Source organism: Saccopteryx bilineata, chromosome 9 (assembly GCF_036850765.1).
Source record: "Saccopteryx bilineata isolate mSacBil1 chromosome 9, mSacBil1_pri_phased_curated, whole genome shotgun sequence".
NCBI classification, from domain to species: domain Eukaryota; kingdom Metazoa; phylum Chordata; class Mammalia; order Chiroptera; family Emballonuridae; genus Saccopteryx; species Saccopteryx bilineata.
Genome location: NC_089498.1, coordinates 42,198,173 through 42,223,527, shown reverse-complemented (window position 1 = coordinate 42,223,527; position 25,355 = coordinate 42,198,173).

The following is a 25,355-nucleotide window of genomic DNA, read 5'->3' as shown; positions in this document are numbered from 1 at the left end:
AAGAAAGCGTTTATACATGATATTTATGTCAATCAAGAGTCACCTTTAATCTTCTCTAACTTGTCATTAGTATCATAGATATTTAAAATGAAACCTTGAGTAGTTAACCTGCTACTGGTAACAAAGGACTGGTGCCCATATGTGCAGCTCCTTCCCGAACTGGAGAGTCTCGTAGAGGATGAGGGGGAATAGGCATTTCCCATCCAGTTGGAACTGAGCTCACCTTCTGTTTTCCTCCAGCTCTCTCCTGCTCAGCCCTCCCCAGCAACATCTCTCCAGCGCCTTGTCCTTGCCCCTTCCCCTTTCCATGACCTCTTCCCTCCCCTCCCTGAGAGTAATCCCCATACTCTGCCCCCTCTTTCTAAGTTTATCTAGATGCATTCCTTCTACCCCAGCTCTTTCTAGGGTCATGATTCCAATGGCCTCTTCCCTGAGCACAAGCAAAGTCCAGTGGCTTCTCTCTTCCAGGAGGCAGACAGATGGCTTTTCAAGTAAATCAGGTTTCAAAAGCAAGTGGAACCTTGTCCAACTGGACCACCTCTTTTTCTTCCACAATCAATAGGTTTTTATACTCGGAAGAGTCAAGTGTTCAAAAAGAGGAAGGTCAATAGCTGAGCTCTTTACAAAGATACTTGACCCTTTGGGTTTCCCTCCAACTTCTGTGCCCACCAAACTTAGTTCTCCCAGAATCTAGATCACAACTGTTTTTTTGTGAGTGGGGGGTGCTTCTTCCTCCTTCTGCATGCCAAGTAATTTGTTCTGTCTCCTTTCCATGGACAAGGATTTCAAACAATTTTGCAAATGCATCTACTTGTTCCCGCTGCTCTTCCTTCTCTTGTTCTTCCCCTATCTTTTCTCTCAAGGCTCCTAACTTCTCACTGTTGGTCTCTCATCAACCGGTGTAGGATCCTTATTGCTCCCTTGTTGTGCCTCGAGGCAGACACGTGAAGATATGGACACAGAGGATGCTCTGTCTCTACACGGGAAATGTGAATGTCTTGCCACTGGCTGCTTGACATTGCTAACAGAGGCTCCTGCTCTTGCCCCTGACCCAGGAAGAGTGACCCTCAGTCCAATTTCTCCAGAAGAAACAACCTTTATTCACTTTGCTCATCACTCTCCACCTCCACTCATGTGGAGGTTGTACCCAAGTGGTCTCTGCCCATTCCCGCAGTCTGGCCCTCCCTGACTTACGCAGTGCCTATTCTAAAACGGGCACTCAGGAAGTGATTTTGATGCTTGATATACATGAGACAAAAGCAACATAATAATCTTTTGTCCTTTACTAAATTAATTTATGTCTTTTTTCTGCCTGCATTTGATTGAAGAACAAAAACTTACTGGAAAGGCAAAGATTCCTGGACAAGGCCGCTTTCTTTATCTTAAAATGCTAAGGAAGCAGCCTCTTTTGTCCATCACCATGCACGACCTGCAGAACTGACTCCCAGGTCAGGAACAGAGCTGCAGAACCCTCTCTTCTAGCAAGTGCCAGAGACATGGGCAATTTCTAGAACTTCAGAAGTCTCTCCATCAGTCCCCTTTCATCCTGGAAAATGGCAGTGCTTCCTGGGGTGACCCACCCCTTCTCATGGGGTGCTAGTGTTGAGTCTAGGTAAGAGCAGCTCTTCCGGCAGTAACGTTTTTGAAGTTTAGAAAAAAAAATCTAGCATAGTCCCTTGCATATAGTAGGCACTTGAATACGGAGAGTGAAAAGATGGAAGTTGAATGTACCTGTCAGAGCTCGCTACCTGATGATACAAGCAAAGAGTAGGTCAGGCCTGACCTGTGGTGGCGCAGTGGATAAAGCGTCGACCTGGAAATGCTGAGGTCGCCGGTTCGAAACCCTGGGCTTGCCTGGTCAAGGCACATACGGGAGTTGATGCTTCCAGCTCCTCCCCCCTGTCTCTCTCTCCTCTCTGTCTCTCTCTGTCTCTCCTCTCTAAAATGAATAAATAAAAATAAAAATAAATTAAAAAAAAAAGAGTAGGTCAGAACCTATGCTTGTTGCCTTCTCTCTTTTATCCTCATTCTGTCATCCAAGTTTCCAGTAAAGGGATATCTTTGGTGCTGATGTCCTAGGGTCACCAGGGTAGAGAGGGGAATTCAGACTAAGTTGGTAAGGCTGCCCTGACCTCACACACAGCTGCATCATGGGAGCGGGCAGTACAACATCTCAAGTCTAACTCAACTAAGTCAAGATTCAGATTGATTTGCACCAGTTATGCATGTGTACTTCCTCTCCACAGTGCTTTCACCATCACTCTGCTTCCCATTCATCAAATGCCCTGAGCCCTTACTCTGGGCCCATGAATGGACAAGACAGATAGTAAACAAGTAAACAAACCAACCAGGTAATTTTAAGTGAAGTGAGGGAGCAAAGAGGGAAATCTAGAGAGAGGCTGACATGGACTTTTTTAAAGAGAGAGATGTCAAAGGCCTGGGCTGACAAGAGACATCTGAACTGATAAGGAGCAAGCCACTCGAAGAACATTCCAGGAGAAGGGAGCAGCAAGCACCAAAGCCCTGTGGAAGGAAAAAGCTCACTGTGCTGCAGGACCAGAAAGGAAATCGATGTGGCTGGGTAGAAGACAGGTTAGACCGCTTAACCCCGGTGGACCAGAGAACACAGGAGTCAGCCTGGGAGGGCTGACTTTCGTCTGGAGTTGGTTGACCTCAAATGATAGCTATCTCGTCTGTTGATCTTATCTTTGTCCCCTAGTCTTTGGTATGTCCCGAGAAGCTGCTGCAGCTAGCCAGCATCTAACAGCCCCTTTCTCGCTCAGAGCTCTCCTGACATCTTGACAACACAGAAGCACCACTGTCTTCTTCAGCATCCAGCAACAACAGATATGGGGATACTAGAATTGGGATGACTAGGAAACACTTCAAAATGATAGGGAACAGAGCTGTCCAGCAATACATCCAGCAGCACACACTGGCAGGGAAAGCAAAGGGAAAGGAAGCATGGGGCCTACCCGGATATCCGGGGTTGAGGTCGTCGCTGCTCTCCTTCGCTCTGTAGCTGGGTCGGCTGAAGTTGAGCTGTACCCCTTTGAAAGCACACAAACAATCTAAGATCAGGAAACCTTCCCTCTTAGGAAATTGAGATTGTCCAGATGCCTCCTCTCCACCAGCTGCTGCCTCTCCAGGCCCTCGCTTCCAGCATCTCAGGAGTGGATCCCAAGTGACAGACTTTGCTTCCCTATCCTTTCTTTGTTCCAGCCCCAAATCTGAGAGACATCTTTGACTCTTCTCTTTCTCTGTAATTTATTCTATCAGCAAATCTTTAAATTGTACCCCAAATCCAACCACTTCTCACTCCATCTGCTGCTACCACTCCTGTCTAGGCTATCCTCACCATCTCTCACCTGGACTACTCACCGATCTATCCAGCCCACCAGCTTCTTTTGTCGCCCCCTCCAATCTGTCAGAAGGATCTTTTAGAACACAAGTAGGGCATATCCTTCCCCTACTCAAAATCCCATTGTCTCTCCGTATCTCATCAAAGTCACAGTCCTACAGTGGCTTATGGTTCCACTGTATCAGTTTCCTGTCCCCCTCACTCTCTGGCCTCATCTCTTACTCCTTTCTCTCTGTCCCTGTTACTTAGAACACTTTGCTGGAGGTGTAATTGGATGATATCTCAAAATTAAAGATCTTTTACCATCTGACCCAAAAAGTTGACCTCTATGAGTTTATTGTACAGACATAATTTCACATGTTCATAATGGAGAATGTTTATTATCACTGAGTCTTCTGTTTGTTCTGTGATAATAAACAACGTATTTATATAAGGTATAAACAAGGTGTTAACCAAACAGTAAAGGGTTTGGTTAAATAAAAACTATGGGGTACCCAACAGTAGAAATACTATACATCAGTTACAAAGAATAAGGCAGGTCTACATAGATCAAACTCCGAGATGTATTGTTCAAGGAAAAAAAGCAAAGTGTAAGACAAGTGCGTTGTAAGAGAGGGGACATGAACCTGCACATTCACTCAGTGGGGACTTGCAGAGCAGCCCCCATGGGCCAGCACTCACTGGGGCTGGGCAATCAGCGGTGAGCTGGCCTTGCTGCACAGAGCGAATGTTCCACTGAGGCAAGACAGGCAATAGACTGAGAAATAGATACAAAACATCAACCCAGGGGCTAGGTTGGCATGAAGAAGGAAGACAGAGTCTCGAAAAGCAGAGTCAGGGCAAAAAGAGAGGCAGAAGAAGGCCTCTTAGAGGAGGTGGTGTTTGAGCAGAGACCTGCAAGAAAGAAGAGTGTGAGGTGTGAGACAGTTGCAGGCATCCAGGCAAGGGATAGCAAACCCAAGAGGAGCCCTAGTGTGTCGGAGGAGATCAGGGAGGTCAGAGTGACTGCAAGGGGACTGAGTGGGGGGAGAGTCATGGGAATAAGGTCAGGGCAGTCAGCAGGGCCCAGCGTGTGTGGGGCCTGTGGCCGTGTCAGGATGTAGAGTGACATCCGGAGTAAGATGAGCAGAGTGTGCTGTAATCTGCTTCACATTTCTGAAGAACCCCTCTGGATGTTGGGTGAAGAAATACTCCCAAAAATGTTAACAGTGTTTTGTCTTTATCTAGCCTTTTATACTACTAAATTTTTTTTCTGAGTATGTGTGTGTAATCTTGCAAAAGCAAGAAAAAATATTCATCCTGGTTGGGTTGCTCAGTGGTAGAGCATCAGCCCGGCGTGTGGATGTCCTGAGTTCAATTCTCAGGGCACACACGAGAAGCGAACATCTGCTTCTCCACTTCTTCCCCTCCCCTTTCTTCTCTCTTCTTTTCCTCTCCTGCAGCCATCGCTCAGTTGGTTCAAGTGCATCAGCCCCAGGCACTGAGGATGGTTCCTTAGGCACTAAAAATAGCTCAGTTGCGAGCATGGCCCTAGATGGGGGTTTCTGGGTAGATCCCAGTTGGGGCACATAGGGGACTCTGTCTCTCTATCTTCCCTCCTCTCACTTGGAAAAGAAGAAAACATATATATATTTATAGCTAATGTTTATTGATCATTTATTATGAGCTATGCTGCTCATCACAGTGAACACTTACGATTAAGGTGAGATAATTTGTGGCAAGGGCAAACAGTAGGGCACACACCTCCCAGCCACAGCCTTTGTTTCTGTTGGGTGGGTCCAGATGGGAGAATGAATAGGACCAAAGTAGACAGAAAAAAGAAAAAGGGCAGAGCCAGCATCCTCACAGCTATTGTCACTCTGAGCCACACTCCGACCCATACTTGACATCATCCATTTTCCAGGTCTTTGCCAGCTGAATGGATATCAAGCAATGTCTTTCTTCTGTTTTAATGCAGCAAAGAGATTGCTAATGGGTTGAGCATCTCTCATTAGAATGCAGGCTTTCTTAGCTCATAATCATTGTGATGGGTCTTAATTGTAAAAATGGAGGCCAAGTGGCTAATTTAAGGACTATATGATAAAAATGTTAGCTGGCTCAGAGTTTTGCCAGGAAGGCTGGAGAACCAGACTTGGAGGATAAAGAAAGGTGTGCAGATAGGACTACATAAAAGTCAGGTCGCTGACTCACTCCAGTGAGAACGCGGGAGCCTTTCCTCCTAAAACGCACACACTGAACACTGGGCCCTAGAGCCATTCTATTCACACCACTACTGGCACCACCAGAATTAATTCTCCACTGCCCCCCCTTCTTGTACCATTTTGCAGCCTCAGATTTAGAATTTGGGAGGGTGCACCCGATTGCCTAAACCAGGAGGGGTGCGTAGAAATAAAGTCTCAGCATTATCAGCTTCTCTTTTTTTTTTTTTCCGCATTCCTCCAAGGCTGGAAACGGGGAGAGACAGCCAGACAGACTCCTGCATGCCCCCGACCAGGACCCACCTGGCACGCCCACCAGGGGCGACGCTCTGCCCACCAGGGGGTGACGCCCCGCCCCCCGCCGCAACCAGAGCCACTCCAGCGCCTGGGGCAGAGGCCAAGGAGCCATCCCCAGCACCCGGGCCATCCCTGCTCCAATGGAGCCCTGGCTGCGGGAGGGGAAGAGAGAGACAGAGAGGAAGAAGGGGGGAGGGGTGGAGAAGCAAATGGGCGCCCCTCCCATGTGCCCTGGCCGGGAATAGAACCCGGGTCCCCCACACGCCATGCCGACGCTCTACCCCTGAGCCAACCGGCCAGGGCCTATCAGCTTCTCTAGTGGGAACTGGGCTCTGCTTCCCACCAAGATTCAGAATTCAAACATGGGAAGGGGTGCAGATGCGAGGCAACTGAAGGCTGACCAACGTCCTTAGAGCAGGGTCTCTGAGATGTCAGGACAGACCAGACCACTTCCATTTCTTGAGATTCCTCAAAAAAAAGTGGGTCTTGGCTGGTTGGCTCAGTGGTAGGACATTGGCCTAGCATGTGGATGTCCTAAGGTCGATTCCCAGTGAGGGCACACAGGAAAAGTGACCATTTGTTTCTCTAACCCTCCCCTTCCCCCTTCTCTCTCTCTCTCCCTCTCCCACAGCCATGGCTTGATTGGTTCCAGTGAGTTGGCCCCAGGTGCTGAGGATGGCTTTGTGGCCTCCATGTCAGGTGCTAAAAATAGCTCAGTTGCCAAGCAATGGAGCAGTGGCTCCAAATGGGCAGAGCATCACCCCATAGGGGGCTTGCAGGTGGATCTTGGGGTGCATGCGAGAGTCTGTTCCTCTGTCTCCTCTCCTCTCACTTAATAAAAGAAAGAAAAGAAGGAAGTAAGGAAGGAAGAAAGGAAGGAAAGGAGAGAGAAAGAGAGGGAGACAGAGAGAAAGTAATGAATGTCAAAATTGGATTTAACAGCAAAGCAGCATTCTTAACATGATATTAAGTAACTGTACTATTCTTAAAATAGCTTGGCCTGTGGTGGCACAGTGGATAAAGTAGCAATCTGGAACACTGAAGTCACCAGTTCGAAACCCTGCACTTGCCCGGTCAAGGCACATATGGGAGTCGATGTTTTCTGCTCCTCCTCCCCTTCTTTCTCTCTCCTCTTTCTCTCTCTCTCTCTCCTCTCTAAAATGAATTTTTAAACAATCTTAAAATAGTTTTAGGATTTTATTTTCTCATCTTTGACAGAATTCACTGAAGTATAAAGCCAGCATAAAGTACAGGTTTGAAATTGGGTCCAGTCAAGGTATTTCTGTGACTGTATGCTTCATCTGATCATGTCCAAAGAATACTTGTGAGATCTGAGCCAGATGCTCTCCGGGCTGGCACTGTGCTGGGCCCTGGAGTGGGCAAATGTCCCAGTACTGCCGTGTGCTGATCCACTCTCTGGCAGCAGCTCCTCTACGCCTGGGCATTCAAGAGTCAAGAGCTGCCCTGGATGTCATGCAGATGCTAGAAGACAAAGAGGCAAATGACTGCATCCTGAGGTCTCCTAGAATCGAATGTAATCATGCTATTGAATGAGCTGGACTTGACAAGATTCAAGTAAACCCTGACTTTATTCTTCCCCTACACCCCTCGTTTCTGCAGCTTCCACGGCCCCGTGGGTGCATGGCTTCTTCAGGCACTCTGAGATACTAAAATGTCCAGCTCGCTTTAATAATCACACAGTTCCAGGCCAGTGTTATATCAGAATTCCCAATTCTACTCCAGTAGCACTTCTCCCTTGCAGCTCGGCAATGCCTTGGGCTCACAGCCTGCAAGGGACAGCTGGCCGCTGGGACTGCTCTTTCTTGGCTCCAGCTCCCCTCTCCTCTCCTGTTAGGTCCCGCCCTATGGGCAGAGAGTAGGAGTAGAGCTGGCAAATATCTCCCTAGCCTGGCACAGTCATGACCTGAAGCCCTCTGGTTGGCACAGACATCTGGTGCCGGCTCATTATCCCATGAGGACCTTTTGCAGGTTCTTGGACTTCCCAGCCGGCATCTTTCTGTGTGTCTCCCTTGGATACGGAGCGCCTCCTTTGCTTGGCCACGTGTGACCTACTCTCAGCCCCTGGGTATTCCGTCTGTTGCATTGCATTGTTCATCTAGGCTCACCCTTGGGTGGTGTCGTTTATAAAATAACTCCAGGCTGGCTCTTCAGAAAAGGGCCCTTATTTGGTCCAAGAGAGCCAAGCACCTTTGTTCCGTTGCACCTTAGACCGGAACTTACTCCCAGTGTAGACTTCTCTGATTTTGCTCTGCCAAGCCCAGCAAGTCACATTCTGATTTCTCCCAGCAATCATCTGGCAGCTGCCCCGTGCTCTCTAAACTTTAGGGCAGGGGTCCCCAAACTTTTTACTCAGGGGGCCAGTTCACTGTCCCTCAGACTGTTGGAGGGCCAGACTATAAAAAAACTATGAACAAATCCCTATGCACACTGCACATAACCTATTTTAAAGTAAAAAAACAAAACAGGAACAAATACAATATTTAAAAATAAAGAACAAGTAAATTTAAATCAACAAACTGACCAGTATTTCAATGGAAACTATGGGCCTGCTTTTGGCTAATGAGATGGTCAATGTGCTCCTCTTACTGACCACCAATGAAAGAGGTGCCCCCTCCGGAGGTGTGGCGGAAACCGGATAAATGGCCTCAGGGGGCCTCATGCGGCCCGCGGGCGGGCCATAGTTTGGGGACCCCTGCTTTAGGGTCATGTCAAGCCCTCCCAGCTGATATCTTGGAGTCCTGCTATTGTGCATCTTCTCTGTGAGTGGAAAGTTCTCCTCATCCTCCCACTGGCATCAGAACACAGTGCACTCACAGCTTTCCAAAACAGTCTTCAAATCGGCCTCTTCCACTTTCTGGCTCCTTGTATTTGGCCTAAGGGGAGTCTTGAATGAGTGCTGACAGGACTACTTTCCAGAGTTTTCATGGATGATCTAACACCTCCCATTAGGTCAGGCAGTGGCAGTGCTTGGTATCTGTCAATTGTTCTTGGCTGAAACTAAAACAGTAAAGGTCCCCATTTCATACCCTGTATTCATTTGACAGATGTTATCCTCAGCTCTGTCATCTGTAAAGACAGCGGAATGATGCCAACCCCTCAAGATTATTTTACAAGTTAAAGAGATCATCTACAAGCGAAATCTTTGCCAAATTACAAAGCACTCCATCAGCTCTGCCGCTGTGCTTGTCAGTCAGAGAGCCTCACTGGTCAGTGCGACGGTCTCCGCCTGTGTCAGCTGCACTATGCAGGAGGAATGACGCTCCCATTGTGACGCCAGCCTTGAGGGAGGCAGGTTCTGAGCAATCCCTAGTGCACCAGCTACAACTTCACCTCTTCTCCCTCGCTCAGGAAAGCTCGTGAGCCAGACTCGTGGTGCTACAGGGACAGCCTTGGCTCTGTGCCATTCCCCCCGCCCCACCCCACCCCACCCCAAGTTAGCATTTTAAAATTTCTCTTTCTGGTTGTTAACAGTAGGAGGATCATCCCCAAAGGGTATGACACTGTGCCTCAAAAGCTGTTGTTATGTGTCTCAAGGGTCCACAGGAGCCCTCTAATTTGGGGAAAATTCCAAGCTTGCTTTTTGGGGTCTGAAAACCCGTCTGAGGAGACACTGATAGAGCAATGCCAGAAACCCGATCATGTTTGACCTCATTGCTGATGACTCCATGTGACTGGCTCACAGGAGACCAGACAGGGCTTTGTCTGGATGTGATTATCCTGATAGTCACCCTTTAGGGGACATATTTAATCTTAGATCAACAAGAGAAATGGCAGTGTCCGAAGGCATGTATTGGCTCTGCATGGGGTGGGGGAGTAATAAAGCCAGTCATCTCCTGTGGACCTGCCCTGGTGGGCATTTCCTGATGGGTGTCCTTTTCACATTCCCCCATATCCCAACCACACCACCCTCATTTTTCTTTGAGAAAACACCTCTCCTGTTTTCAATGCCTGAGGTTGGAAAGGTGGACACTTAGAGGCTTGATTTATCCTCATTATCCCAGCTAACTTCAGAGCATCCCTCCGATGCAATCTGAATTTCCGTGTCCTCTGTTCTAGCTTGGTCAGAATCAAGGTTGTGAATCTTCTTTCATTATTGGTTTTCTAATATATATAAAAACTGTGTATACAACAATACCAAAGTAAACTGTGAAATGCCACTTTACTTCTCACTGACACTTCTCCCTTCCCAGAGACAATCTCTATTATGTCTATACCCATATATGCACATATACATATCAAGGTATAGTTTTTTTAAATGCATAAATGGAATAATAGTATATCTATTGTTTTGAAACTTATTTTTTCACCAGGGTGATCTTTTTGTCAGAATATACATTTCTACCATTTCATTTTTTAAAATTTTTATTTAGAAAATCAAATTTAACAGGGTAATATTGATCAATAAGTGTACATAGTTTTCAGGAAACGTTTCTATAGCATTTGAACTGCTGATTATGTTGTATACCCATCACCCAAAGTCAAATCATTTTTCACCACCATATATTTGTTCCTCTCTGTACCCTTCCCCTCACCCCACCCTCATATCTCCCTTACCCACATCTCCCTTCCCCGATAGCCATTTCACTTTTATCTATGTCCATGAGTCTCAGTTTTATATCCCACCTATATGTGAAATCATACAGTTCTTTGCCTTTTCTGATTTACTTATTTCACTCAGTATAATGTTCTCAAGCTTCATGCATGTCATAAATGTCACTATGTCATCATTTCTTATGGCTGAGTAGTATTCCATTGTACCACATCTTCCTTATCCAATCCTCTATTGAGGGACACTTTGGTTGTTTCCATGTCTTGGCCACTGTGAATAATGCTGCAATGAACAAAGGGATTCATGTGTCTTTACGTACCAATATTTTAGAGTTTTGGGGGTAGATACCCAATAGAAGGATTGCTGGACCATATGGTAGTTCTATTATTAATTTTTTGAGGAACCACCATACTTTCTTCTATAATGGTTGTACTAATTTTCATTTCTACCATTTCTACTGTATTCTTTTTTTTATTACTGGTTTTAGAGAGAAGAGAGAGAGGAAAGGGGAGAGAGACAAAGGAAAAAGATGAGAAGCATCAACTCGTAGTTGTTTTATTTTAGTTGTCCATTGATTGCTTCTCATATATGCCTTGACCACTCAAGCTGAGCCAGTGACCCCTTGCTCAAGTCAATGACCTTGGGCTCTAACCAGGGACCTTAGGATCATGTTGATAATCTTATGCTCAAGCCAATGACCCCACACTCAAACTGACAAACCCGTGCTCCAGTAAGTGACCTCAAGGTTTTGAACAAGAGACTTCAGCATGCCAGGCTGATGTTCTATCTACTGCATCACCACCAGTCAGGCTTTACTGTATTCTTTCTAATAGCTACATGGTATTTTATTTTAAGACCATCTTGTAATTTATGCAACCATTTAGGGTCAATTTTTATAGTTTCCAGTTCTCTTGCTATAATAAACAATGCTTCAGTGAATATCTATCTATCTATCTATCTATCTATCTATCTATCTATCTATCTACTTATTCATCTATCTATCTATCATCTGCTTGTGTTAGAAGAATTTTTACATATGTAATCAATACAATTGCTGGGTCACAGAGATGTTCTTTAAAGTTTTTGATAGATATTTCCATTTTACTTTCTTGAAAATGTTCAGTAATTTACACTCCCACAAACTGGGCATGAAAGTACAATTTCTATGCAACTTCTCAACACTGGGTATGTTGATTCTTCAATGTTTTTACTAATAAGAGGGTAAAATGATGATATCTTGTTGTCATAGATTATATTTCAGGGATTCTTTCTAATTAAATGATCCAAGTTCATTTTAATCAATGTGGGAAAGGATGGACTATTCAATAAATGATGTTAAGATAGTCGCCTCTCCATTTGATAAAGTTGCAATTAAATAATAAAAGTAAGCCTGACCAGGTAGTGGCAAAGTAAATAGAGCATTGGACTGGGACACAGAGGACCAAGGTTCAAAACCCCAAGGTCGCCAACCTGAGCGTGGCCTCATCTGCTTTGAGTGCAGGGTTGCTGGCTTGACCATGAGATCATAGACATGACCCCATGGCTGCTGGCTTTAGCCCAAAGGTTGCTGGTTTTAGCCCAAAGTTTGCTGGCTTGAAGCCCAAGGTTGCTGGCTTGAACCCCAGGTCGCTGGCTTGAGCAAGGGGTCACTTGCTCTGCTGTAGACCCCCTGTCAAGGCACATATGAGAAAGCAATCAATGAACAACTAAGGTGCCACAATGAAGAACTGATGCTTCTCATCTCTCTTCCTTCCTGCCTGTCTGTCCCTATCTGTGTCTCTCTGTTACTCTCCCTTTGTCTCTGTCACAAATAATAATAATAATAGTAAAATCCAGATGTACTGTATTAAAAATCAAATATATTTTTAAAACTATAGAAGTTGCATAGGTATTATATAAGATTATTTTTAAGCTGTATAAATGAGAAGGCTTTTTTTTCTAGCATGACATAAATGTAGAAGTCATCAAATAAACAATTTTGAGACTATAAAAGTAGAATTTTATGAAAAAAATATTAACAAAGCAAAAGACCACTATTTTTCTACATATATAACTGATAAAGAGTTTATGTATTGGTATTCAAAGAACTGAAAACCACATAAGAAAGAGGCAAAGTATAAGAAGAAACATATCCCAGAACATTAGATTATACATTCTTTTCCAATGTGCATGGACATTCTTAAGGAAGTCTACTATTTTCTTACATGCCAATGATGAAACTTCAGAAAATGAATTGAAAAAATTTCCTTTTACAATTGCAACAACAACAAAAAAATTAAATACCCAGGAATAAACTTAAAGGATGTACAGGACCTTTATACAGAAAATTACAAAGCATTATTAGAAGAAATTGAAAAAGATACAATGAAGGGAAAAATATTCTATGTTCATGGATCAGAAGACTCAACATAGTTAAAATGGCCATATTACCTGAAGCAATATATACATTTAATGCAATCCCCATTGAAATTGCAATGTCATTTTTTTAAAGAAATAGAACAAAAAAAATCACCAGATTTTGCCTGACTGGTGATGTCTCAGTGGAGAGAGCATTGCCCTTGATGCTAACGTCTCATCTTTGAAACCCCAAGGTCGCTGGCTTGAGTGCAGGCTCATCTGACTTGAGCTCAGGCTCACCAGCTTGAGTGTGGGGTCATTGGCTTGAGCGTGGAATCATCGACATGATCCCATGGTCTCTGACTTGAGCCCAAAGTTGCTGACTTGAGCAAGGGTCACTGGCACAGCTGGAGCTCCTCAGTAAAGGCACATATGAGAAGCCATCAATCAACAACTAAAAAGTGTCACAACTACTTGTTGATGTCTCTATCTCTCTGCCTTCCCTTCTCTCTCTTTCACTAAAAAAAAAAAAAAATCACTAAATTTGTATGGAACCATAAGTAACTCCAAATAGCTAAAGTAATCATGAAAAAAAAAAGAATGAATCCAGAGGTATCGCATTATATGACTTCAAATTATAGTACAGAGCCGTGATAATCAAAACAGCATGGTATTGGCAGAAAAACAGACATAGAGACCAATGGAGCAGAATCAAGAGCCCAGAAATAAAACCACATATATATGGAGAAATAATCTTTGACAAAGGAGCTAAAAACAGACAATGGAGAAAAGAAAGACTTTTCAATAAATGGTGCTGGGAAAATTAGAAAGCCATACACAAAAGAATAAAACTTGACTACAATTTGTCCCCATACACAAAAATTAATTTAAAATGGATCAAAGACCTAAATATAAGACCTGAAACAATAAATTACATAGAAGAAAACATAAGTACTAAATTTATGAACTTTTGCCATCAAGAATATTCTATGAATTTGATTATAAAGGCAAGGGAACTAAAGGCAAAAATAAGTGAGTGAGGACTATATTAAACCAAAAAGCTTTTGCACAGAAAATAAAAAGCCAACAGCAAAACAAAAAGGCATTCAACCCACGGGGAGTTAATATTCACAAACAACAACTCTGTCAAGGGGTTAATATCTAAAATATATACGGAACTCATGAAGCTCAACAACAAACAAACAATACAATTTAAAATGGGAAAAAGATCTAAACAGATACTTCTCTCATGAAGACATACAAACAACAAATAGATATACAAAAAATGCTCATCTTCATTAGCTATTAGAGAAATGCAAATCAAAACTATCATGAGATATCACTTCACACATGCTAGACTGGCTATTATCAACAAGACAGGTAATAACAAGTGCAGGAGAGGTTGTAGAGAAAAAAGAACCCTTTTTTACTATTGGTGAATGTAAACTGATACAGCCATTATGAAAGACAGTATGGCAGTTCCTCAAAAAACTAAGAATAGAGCTACTATGTTACCCAGCAATCCCTTGACCGGGTATTGAAACAAAAAACTCGAAAACATAATAGTTTCCAGGTCCCTCCATATTGTTGCAAAAGGTAATATTTCCTTCTTTTCATAGCCCCATAGTATTCCATTGTGTGTGTGTGTGTGTGTGTGTGTGTGTGTGTGTGTGTGTGTGTGTGTGTATCACAGCTTTTTAATCCACTCGTCCACTGATGGACACTGGGCTGTTTCTATTATGTTGAGTGAAATAAGCCAGGCAGAGAAAGAAAAATATCATATGACCTCACTCATTTGAGGAATCCGAAGAATAATGAGAACTAAGAAACGGAATTGAGACAGAGGAGGGATCAAAGGGACCAGAGGAAAAGAGGACAGAGGGAAAGGGGATGATAGGATGGGATAAACCTGAAGGGAAGGAGGGAGGGCACTGTAGGGAGGGGGGCAAGGGAGATGTTGAGTGGAATAGGGGGGAGGCATTTGGGGTGACCCTAGAATCTATGTAAATACAATTAATTAAATAAAAAAAGTAAAGAAACCAAAAAACTTGAAAACATTGGTATGCACCCCCATGTTCATCACAGCATTATTCACAGTGGCCAAGACATGGAAACAAACAAAGTGTCCCTTGATGGAGGACTGGATAAAGAAGATGTGGTACATACCATATATACAATGGAATACCACTCAGCCATAGGAATGATGACATATGACAACATGGATGAAACTTGAGAACATAATACTAAGTGAAATAAGTAAATTAGAAAAAACTAAGAACTATATGATTTCACACATAGGTGGGCTATAAAACTGAGACTCATAGACATAGATAAAAGTGAAGTGGTTACCAGCTCTGGCCAGTTGGCTCAGCGGTAGAGCGTCGGCCCTGCATGTGGAAGTCCCGGGTTTGGTTCCTGGTCAGGGCACACAGGAGAAGCACCCATCTGCTTCTCCACCCCTCCTCCACTCCCTCCTCTCTGTCTCTCTCTTTCCCTCCCACAGCTAAGGCTCTATTGGAGCAAAGTTGGCGGGGGCACTGAGGACAGCTCCATGGCCTCCGCCTCAGGTGCTGGAATGGCTCCAGCCGCAATGGAGCAACGCCCCAGATGGGCAGAGCATTGCTCTCTGGTAGACATACTGGGTGGATCCCAGTCAGGCGCATGCAGGAGTCTGTCTGACTGCCTGCCTGCTTCTGAATTCAGAAAAATACAAAAAAAAAAAAAAAAAAAAAGTGAAGTGGTTACTAGAGGGAGGTTTCCGGGAAAAGGGAGTAAAGAGGGACAAATATACCAGGATGGAAAATGACTTTGAGTGATGGATACAAAATGCAATCAACAATTCAAAAGCCATGTTTACCTGAAACCTACGTACCTTATTGATTAATGTCACTCTGTTAAATTTAATTTCTAAATAAAAGAAAAAGAAACATAAATGACTATATATAAAATGCAAATATTTTCTACCTCTCTTCTTATCTTAGAAATTAAAGTTGAAATAGTACTGAGTGCATGGTTAATTTTATGTGCCAACTTGACTGGACCACAGTGTACCTATATATGATAACATTATTTTAGATGTTTCTGTGAAGATGTTTTGGATGAGATTTACATTTGAATAGACTTCTAGTAAAGTAGATTTCCTTCCATAATGTGAGTTGGCTTCTTCCAATCACTTAAAGGCCTGACTAGAACAGAAGGCTGACATCCCCAGAGTAGGAGGTGACTCCCTAGTAGCCTCATTAAAAAGTGACACTGGATAGAGTGATCACTTCGTAAGTTATGTAAATGTCTAATCACTATGTGGTACATCTGAAGGTAATATAATATTGTATGTCAATTATAATTTAAAAATAAAATAATTATTTAAAAAGTAAATACATATAAAGATTATATATATAGATGTCACTTTTTTAAACATATATTTTAAAACATTATGTATATAGATGTCACTTTTAAAAAAAACACATAATGTGTGTGTGTGTGTGTGTGTATATATATATATATACACATATATATATATTTGTTTTAAAAAGAGTGACATTGAAAAGTAGATAGAAAGGGGTAAGCCCAGCAGGCAAAGTGTGGAGGAACAGTGTATAGGAGATTGAGACCTTGGCTTGCTCGAGGCCAGGCCAGTGGTGATGTCAGTGAAGGTGGAATGGCCCCAGAGGATCTTGGACAGAGAGGCAGAGCCAGAGGGCACAGAGCCTGATAGGCCATGAAGAACGATCAGAATGGAAAGCCATTTAAAGGTTTTATTCAGGACAATAACATTACCCAGTTTATGTTCTTCAAAGTTCCCTCTGGCTGTGGGGTGAACTGATAAGGATGAAGACAAAAAGGAAAAACCAGGTTAGAAGCTTTTGCAGTGGTTCAGGTGAGAGATAATGGTTGCCATGGAGTAGGAGAGAAACAGCTTTATATCAGATATAATCTGGAGATAGAAGAAATAGAACCTGATGGTGGATTGGATATGGGTAACAAAGGAGAAGGCATCAAAAATGGCTTCCTGACCACTATACAGCTATCAGAGGTTAGAATCAAAATACTAACAACACCAAGTGCTGATGAGGATGTGGAGCAATAGAAACTCTTGCATATTGCTGAAGGAATGCAGAATGGTACAACCACTCTGGAAAACAGATAGAAGGTATCTTTAAGAGTTAAACATATAACTACTACATGACTCTGCCATCCCTTTCTTGGATATTTGACCTAGAGAAGGGAAACTTATGCCTATACAAAAACCTGTACATAAAGGGTTAGAGCAACTCTATTCATAACTGTCCTAAACTGAAACAACCCAAATGTCCTGCATTGGGTGTATGGATAAGAAAATTATGGTCCAGTCATACAGTGGAACAAACTACTCAGCAAAAAAGGGAAAGAAAATATGACACAATAACCAGGGTGAGTCTCAAAGACATTATGCTGAGTGAAAGGAGCCAATCTCAAAAAGTTAAAGACAGTATGATTCTATTTCTGTAACATTTTTTAAAGACAAAACTGTTGGGATAGAGGATCTGTGGTTGTCAGTGGTTAAGGGTGAGGGGCAGATGTGATAATAGCCACTCTTTATCTTGATCGTGGCGGCGGTTACAGGAATCTATGTGTGTCAAAATTCACAGAACTGTATATATAAAAAAGTGCACAGCTGAAAAGTTTAGCTTTTTATGTTGATTATTTCAACAATAAAAAGAAATGAAATCTTTTCTTAAAAGGATGCCTAAGTTTTTGACTTGGGCAGAGAAGTAGATGATGTTGCCATTTCAGAAGTGGACTAGGCTGGGAAGTGGGGTCACATTTGGGGGGAAATAAAGAGTTCTGTTTGAACTTGTGAATGTGAGAGGTCCCTGTACACAATTAGGTACACAGAGTCTGGAGCTGGAGATAGATATTTGGGAGTCATCAATGATCAAAACTACCATAATCTACTGAAACATCTGGGGAGAGAATGCAGAACAAGAACACAAGGGGAGGGCCTTCCAAAACAGTGCCTCCAGAACACAGGGGCAGGAGGAGGAGCCAAGGTAGAGACAGGAGACGTAGAATTGGGAGTACTAGAAGCTCTTCTCTTCCTGGCTGCGTCTTGCAGAGACCTGCCTTGTAATGAGTGTAATGGCTCTCAGAGAAGGGCTGCTGGCATGGGCAAGGACTTCTAAATGAGAACAAGAGGTTGATAAGAATGATTTTCTAAAGTCGTCAGATCTCTGCAGCTGTTTGCCATTACATCTGGTCAAAGGTACCTGTGAGCTGCGCTTATGGCAAAATGACACTTCCTCTTGCCTCCTACCCTACCCATCCCCTACATCTGAACCCTCCTCAGCCTCTGGGGCTACGGAGGCCACAAACTGGAAGCCTGTGAGCCAGTCCACAACCCACAGGCCTGCTTTGCTCACAGCACACGCAATACTTAAACATTTTGAATTGGTTGTCAGAATATAAGTTTTCAATACAGCAATAACAGCTGGACTTTCAACTGGAAAAATTAGACAATATGGCAGCATTGAGCCCATAGATCTCCCAGGAGTTCAACTGAGATGAACCGTGCACTCTCCAGTTGGCCATAATCTTTACTTCCTGCGGATCTCCAGCACCACGATAAAAGCTGATGGCCATTTACCATCTGTTTGTGCTACGTTTCTGCCCAGTGGTGGGATTCAAATAATTTAACAACCAGTTCTCTGCCCTAATGACCATTTTAAATTTAAAAATCAATATACTGAAAGGTAGTTTATTATTCCATGCATTTAATACTTAAATAAGAACAATAAAAGAGGTACACAAAACTAGATTGTTATAAGAGTTTTAAAATATTAATAAAAAATATTAAATAATACCTGACAAAAAACAATAAAACTATTATATAAAATATTTCCATATTGCTTCTTTTTTTAATTTAATTTTTTATGAATTTTATTTTATTGTGTTTACATGGATTCAAGTGTCCCACTGAATATAACTCCTTCACCCCCCACCCCCGTGTCCCCCTTAATAACCCCCTTTGCCTCCCTTCCCTCAACACCCTCCCTCCTTCCCTCTAAGATTTGCTGTCCTGTTATCTATATCTCTGTGTTATGTATATATAATTTCACGAATCCCTTTCCCTTCTCTGATTCCATCCCCTTATTCCCCTTCCCTCTGACAGCTGTCCCTCTGCTCCCTGTAACCCCGCCTCTGCCTCTATTCCGTTCCTCAGTTCACTTTGTTCATTAGATTTCACATATAAGTGAGATCACATGATATTTGTCTTTCTCTGCCTGGCTTATTTCACTCAGCAGTCCATCCATACTGTCGCAAAAGGTAAGATTTTCTTTTTTCACGGCCACGTAGAATTCCATTGTGTATATGTACCACTGCTTTTTAATACACTCGTCCCCTGACAGACACTTGGGCTGTTTCCAGATCTTGGCTATTGTAAACAATGCTGCAATAAACATAGGGGTGCACGTCTTCTTTTGAGTCAGTGATTTGGTGTTCTTAGGATATATTCCTAAGAGTGGGATAACTAGATCATAAGGCAGTTCCATTTTTAATTTTTTGAGGAAACCCCATACATTTCTCCACAGTGGGTGCACCAGTCTGCATTCCCACCAGCAGTGCAGGAGGGTTCCCTTTTCTCCGCCAACACTTACTGTGTGTTGTTTTGTTAATGAGCGCCATTCTGACAGGTATCTCATTGTGGTTTTAATTTGCATTTCTCTGATGATTAGTGATGTTGAACATTTTTTAATATGCCTATTGGCCATCTGTATGTCCTCTTTGGAGAAGTGTCTGTTCAGTACTTTTCCCCATTTTTTAATTGGATTGTTTACCTTCCTGGTGTTGAGTTTTACAAGTTTTTTATAAATTTTTGTTATTAACTCCTTATCAGACGGATTGGCGAGGACGTTCTCCCATTGTGTGGTTTGTCTTTTTATTTTGTTCATATTGTCTTTAGCTGTGCAAAAGCTTTTTAGCTTGATATAGTCCCATTTGTTCATCCTGTCCTTTATTTCACTTGCCCGTGGAGATAAATCAGCAAAGATATTGCTACAAGAAATGTCGGAGAGTTTATTTCCTATGTTTTCTTCCAAGATGTTTATGGTTTTACAACTTACATTTAAGTCTTTTATCCATTTTGAGTTTATTTTTGTGTATGGTTTAAGTTGGTGGTCTAGTTTCATTTTTTTGCGGGTAGCTGTTCAATTTTCCCAACACCATTTGTTAAAGAAACTGTCTTTACTCCATTGTATGCTCTTACCTCCTTTGTCAAATATCAATTGGCCATAAAGGTGTGGGGTTGCCTGACCAGGCAGTGGCGCAGTGGATAGAGCAACAGACTGGGATGCCGAGGACCCAGGTTTGAGACCCTGAGGTCGCCAGCTTGAGTGTGGGCTCATCTGGCTTGACCAAAAAAAAAAAAAAAAAAGCTCACCAGCTTGGACCCAAGGTCCCTGGTTCGAGCAAGGGGTTACTCAGTCTGCTGAAGGCCCACGGTCAAGGGACATATGAGAAAGCAATCAATGAACAACTAAGGTGTCACAACAAAAAACTGATGATTGATGCTTCTCATCTCTCTCTGTTCCTGTCTGTCTGTCCCTATCTATCCCTCTCTCTGACTCTCTCTGTCCCTGTAAAAAAAAAAAAAGGTGTGGGTTTATCTCTGGGTTTTCTGTTCTATTCCATTGATCTATATGCCTGTCCTTATGCCAGTACCAAGCTGTTTTGAATACAATAGCCTTGCAGTATAACTTGATATCAGGGATTGTGATACCTCCCACTTTATTCTTCTTTTTCAAGATTGCTGAGGTTATTTGTGTTCTTTTTTGGTTCCATATAAATTTTTGGAATATTTGTTCTATATCTTTGAAGTATGCCATTGGTGTTTTAATAGGAATTGCATTGAATTTATAGATTTCTTTGTGTAATATAGATACTTTAATGATGTTTATTCTTCCTATCCATGAATATGGTATATGCTTCCACTTGGTTGTATCCTCCTTGATTTCTTTTATCAATGCTTTATAATTTTCCGAGTACAAGTCTATAACCTCCTTGGTAAATTTACTCCTAGGTACCTTATTTTTTTGTTGCAATAGTGAAGGAGATTGTTTCCTTCATTTCTTTTTCAGACAGTTTATTGTCGGTGTATAAAAATGCCACTGATTTTTGAATATTAATTTTATATCCTGCCACCTTGCCGAATTTTGTTTATTAGGTCTAGTTGTTTTCTGACTGAGACTTTAGGGTTTTCTATGTACAGTATCATATCATCAGCAAATAATGATAGTTTTACTTCTTCTTTTCCAATTTGTATGCCTTTTATTTCTTCTTCTTGTCTGATTGCTGTGGCCAGGACTTCCAGAATTATGTCGAATAAGAGTGGTGAAAGGGGGCACCCCTGCCTTGTTACTGATCTTAAGGGGATTGCTTTTAATTTTTGCCCATTGAGTATGATGTTGGCTGTGGGTTTATCATAGATGGCCTTTATCATATTGAGGTATGTTCCCTGTATTCCCACTTTGCTGAGACTTTTGATCACAAATGAATGCTGGATTTTATCAAATGCTTTTTCTGCATCTACTAATATTATCATGTGATTTTTATCCTTTCTTTTGTTTATGTGATGAATCACAATTGGTTGATTTGCAAATATTGTACCAGCCTTGCCTCCCCAGAATACCTTATTGCTTCTTGATTGATGTCCTTACTTGAAATTTTTTTCACTTGTGGACAGAATGAACATTATTACAGGTGCTTAGAATATGTTGTTATACAGATGAACATTAAAAAAGAGTAAGAAATGTAAATTTGTGATTTCCACATTGGGCAGCTGCCCAGGCGCCCACCTTAGAGAGGACCCTGATTATAAGTGCCATTTTAACAACTGGTTTACCGAACTCAACAAAAAATTAGGTATCGGTTCTGCTGAACCAGTGCAAACCATCTGAATCCCACCACTGTTTCTGCCGTTTTGTGTAACCTGGATTGTCCCAGGGCAGTCACAATCTCTGCAGAGTGATACAGCAAAAGCTGATACCTGCTTGGCTTGTTGAAACCTAGGAAGATTGATTGACAACTTCATGTATACCAATAGTATGGGCACAGAGGTGAGGTGACATGGCTTTTTTTAAATCAACTTTAAAAATTTTACATACAACAAATGCTGCCATTTAAGCTTATAGTTTGCTAAGATTGGACAGATGCAAGCATTTGTGTAAACTTTACCCTAATCAAGTTATAAGACATTTTTATTACCCTCCCCCTGGCAACCACTGATCTGATTTCTGTCAGTAAAAAGGTTCTGGTACCAATTCCAACCTGAGGTGGGGTGGTTTTCCCCATACCACCCAGCACTTCTCCGGACACCAGCTGGGTGTCCTACAATTCAATTCAATGCTGACACTACCTACCCAGAAGTAGCAGCAGGTCCCACAGGTTACAGTTCCGACTTATAAGACTGCCCCCCACTTCAGACTACGGTCCCATACCAGCTTGTTATCTGTGCTTCTGGTGGACTGACTGTAAATCAGAGGTTCCCATGACCCTCTTCTCAGGTTCGATTAATTTGCTAGAGCAGCTCACAGAATTGAGGAAACATTTTACTTACTAGATCGCTGGTTTCTTATCAAAGAATATAACTGAAGAACAGCCGGGTGGGAGAGATGCATAAGGCAAGGTGTGAGGAAAGGGCGCGGAGCTTCCATGCCGCCACCCCAGCACCACTCTTCCCAGATCTTCAAGCATTCACCAACTCAGAAACTCTCTGAACCCCATCCTTTTGGGTTTTTATGGAGGCTTCATTACACAGGCATTGTTGATTAAATCATTGTCCATGGGTGATAGAACTAACCTCCTGGCCCTCTCCCCTCCCCAGAGGTCTGAAGGTAGGACTGAAAGTTTCAACCTTCTTATCCTATGGTTGGTCACATCCTTAAGTGGATTCCAAAAGTCACCTTGTTAGCATAAAAAAAGACATCTTTCTTGTTCTCATCACTTAGGACCTTTCAAGGACTTTTAGGAGCTCTGTGTCAGAACCAGGGACAAAGACCAAATATATATATCTTATTATAAATCATAATATTACCGTAAGAGGCTATACTCTTATCTATGTCAGCAATTTGTTATTTTTCATTGCCAAGTAGTGTTTTATTGCATGGCTACATCTCAAGTGTCCATTCTTTTTTGATGGATACTTGAGCCATTTCCAGTTTTGATCTATTATGATTACAGCTGCTATGAATATTTGTTTATAGTTTGTGTGTACCGAGATGCTTTTATCCTCCTGCATAATATCTAGAAAGACGTCATTGGGTCTTCAAGTCAAAAGAGATGCCTCTACGGCCCTCTTGTGTTTTTCATCTCAGAGAATCTGGTCCAATTCCTCACCATATGTCCTGTGTATCGCTCTGCTTGCACCCCAATCAATGCCCAAGCTTGCTGACCTGTTTGTTCAGTTCATTCTGCAGGAAACTTTCCTGCTTACATCTTTTCCAGCTGACATTTTGACTTACAGCAATAAATTGATTACTTTCCAAAGGGTAAACAAACAAGGAGTTATTTTAAAGGAGTTATCTAGGGTGTTAAAAAGATGAGGGTTGTGCTCTAAGCATAGAGAACAACAAGAAAGCAGTTGTTATTATAAAGGGGGGAAGGAATGGAGGTAATCAGCAAGCCCCTAATTGTGTGTGTTAAGTTAAGTAGTAAATTAACACCCAGGTATGCATATCCTCATCTTCATGTGGGCATTGTATGTGTGATAGTGAGTCCAGAGGTAAGAAGACTGGGTAGATCCCTTGTTTTCAAGAATACTGAGCAGGGCCAAGTCTCTTTTCATAGGACAACATCTCACAATCCCCACCCCATCCATTCAACGCTCTCTTGTTTACACGCCAATTCAGATCCCATTATAAACATAACATTTTTTAGATGGCACTTGACCTTAAAAAGGGTCCCATCCAGTAAGTTTGTCTTCTGTTTTATAATGTTGTTGCCATGCAGCCATAACCAGTTAGCTGTCAAAGCCCCTTTTTAAGTGAGGGAAGTCCCAACATCTTGGTACCAGTGCTACTGACTAGAACTATAAGAAATATCCCAACTCCAGGCATAAGAGGTGAGATAAACACTAAGATTTCATAGTTCCTACAAAGAAAATAGTCACAGTTTTGAAATTCCAGAATCATAAAATAATTCAAAGTAAGCAAAGATGTTATTAGGTAGATTCTAGTGTATAGAATATAGAATGCTTAGATATAGGCTTATCTATTCCATGTTAAGACACATTTGGCTGCAAGTTAGAAATTAGCCACAGCAAATCAAACATAGGGATATTTAACAATGAGTTTGGGCTGGTAGTCACAGCTCAGTAAGGTCATCAGAGCCCAAATCACTTCATCCTTCCTCTTTGCCACCCTTAGCTTGTTAGCTTTCTTCATCAACTTTGTGGCCTTGTGGCTCCAAAATGGCTACTGCATCTCCAAGTATCATATTCTTATATAAAAGCTTGCAAACCAGGAAGGGAGAGGGCAGCTCCTCACATATTTGTGTTTTAGGATGGAGGAAAATCTTTCCTAGAGACTCCTAGCAGACTTCCTACTTTTGTTGGCTAGAATTGTGTCATGCCTCCATCCTGAGATCAGTCATTTTAATAAAGGGGGACAACATTATCATGATTAATGCCAATTACAATTTGACCCCTGGGGCTGGAAAATATGCACAGGGGTTGTCTCACTGTACTTTTCTAGTCTAAATCCAGTAAAATCACACTTTTCCAAAATATTTCTGTACCCAATTTCCTTTTTTTTTTTTTTTTTTTGGTGAGAAGAAGGGAAATAGTGAGGCAGACTTCCACATGTGCCCCAACCAGGATCCAACTATGGCTGATGCTTGAGTGCCAAGCTATTTTTAGCACCTGAGGCTGATGTGCTCCAGTGGAGTTATCCTTAGCACCTAGGACCGCACTCAAACCAATCGAGCCACTGGCTATGGGAGGGGAAGAGGGACAGACAGGGGAGAGGAAGGGAGGAGAAGCAGCAGATGGTCACTTCTCTTGTGCCCTGACCGGGAATTAAACTGAGAATGTCCATACACCAGGCCAATACTCTATCCACTGGCACTGGCCAGGGCCCCCATTTTCTCTTCTGCAACATTTTCTCGCCCCTAATTCCATGCGTCCATGGTGGGTGAACTCTGTGCACCTTCCCACTTCCACCAGTGTTTATCAGATTTCATTCCTTCTGCCCCATTCTTTTTCTGGAATGTGATCCCACCATCCCTTTTCCAGAACATGGTACCCGTCTTGATGCCTTGATCTCCCTCCATATAGATTGTTTTTCAGAACTGGCTTAAAGGGAAGTCAGCAGGCTTCTCACGGACTTTGAAATGTTTTAGGGACCACAACTACCTGTATTGCTTGGGGCTTTTTATTTTTTTAACCACAGAAGTCTTGTCAGAGAGGGGAAGGGGAAAAGTTGAGTGCTTTCTCACATTTTATTACCACTTGTTCCCCACCCCGATTCTGTCTCCCACTTCTTTCTCCTCTCCCAGAACCTATAGCCTGACTTCTCCCCCACATCCCTTTCGACTTTCATTGCTGCTCTGCTTCCTTCCT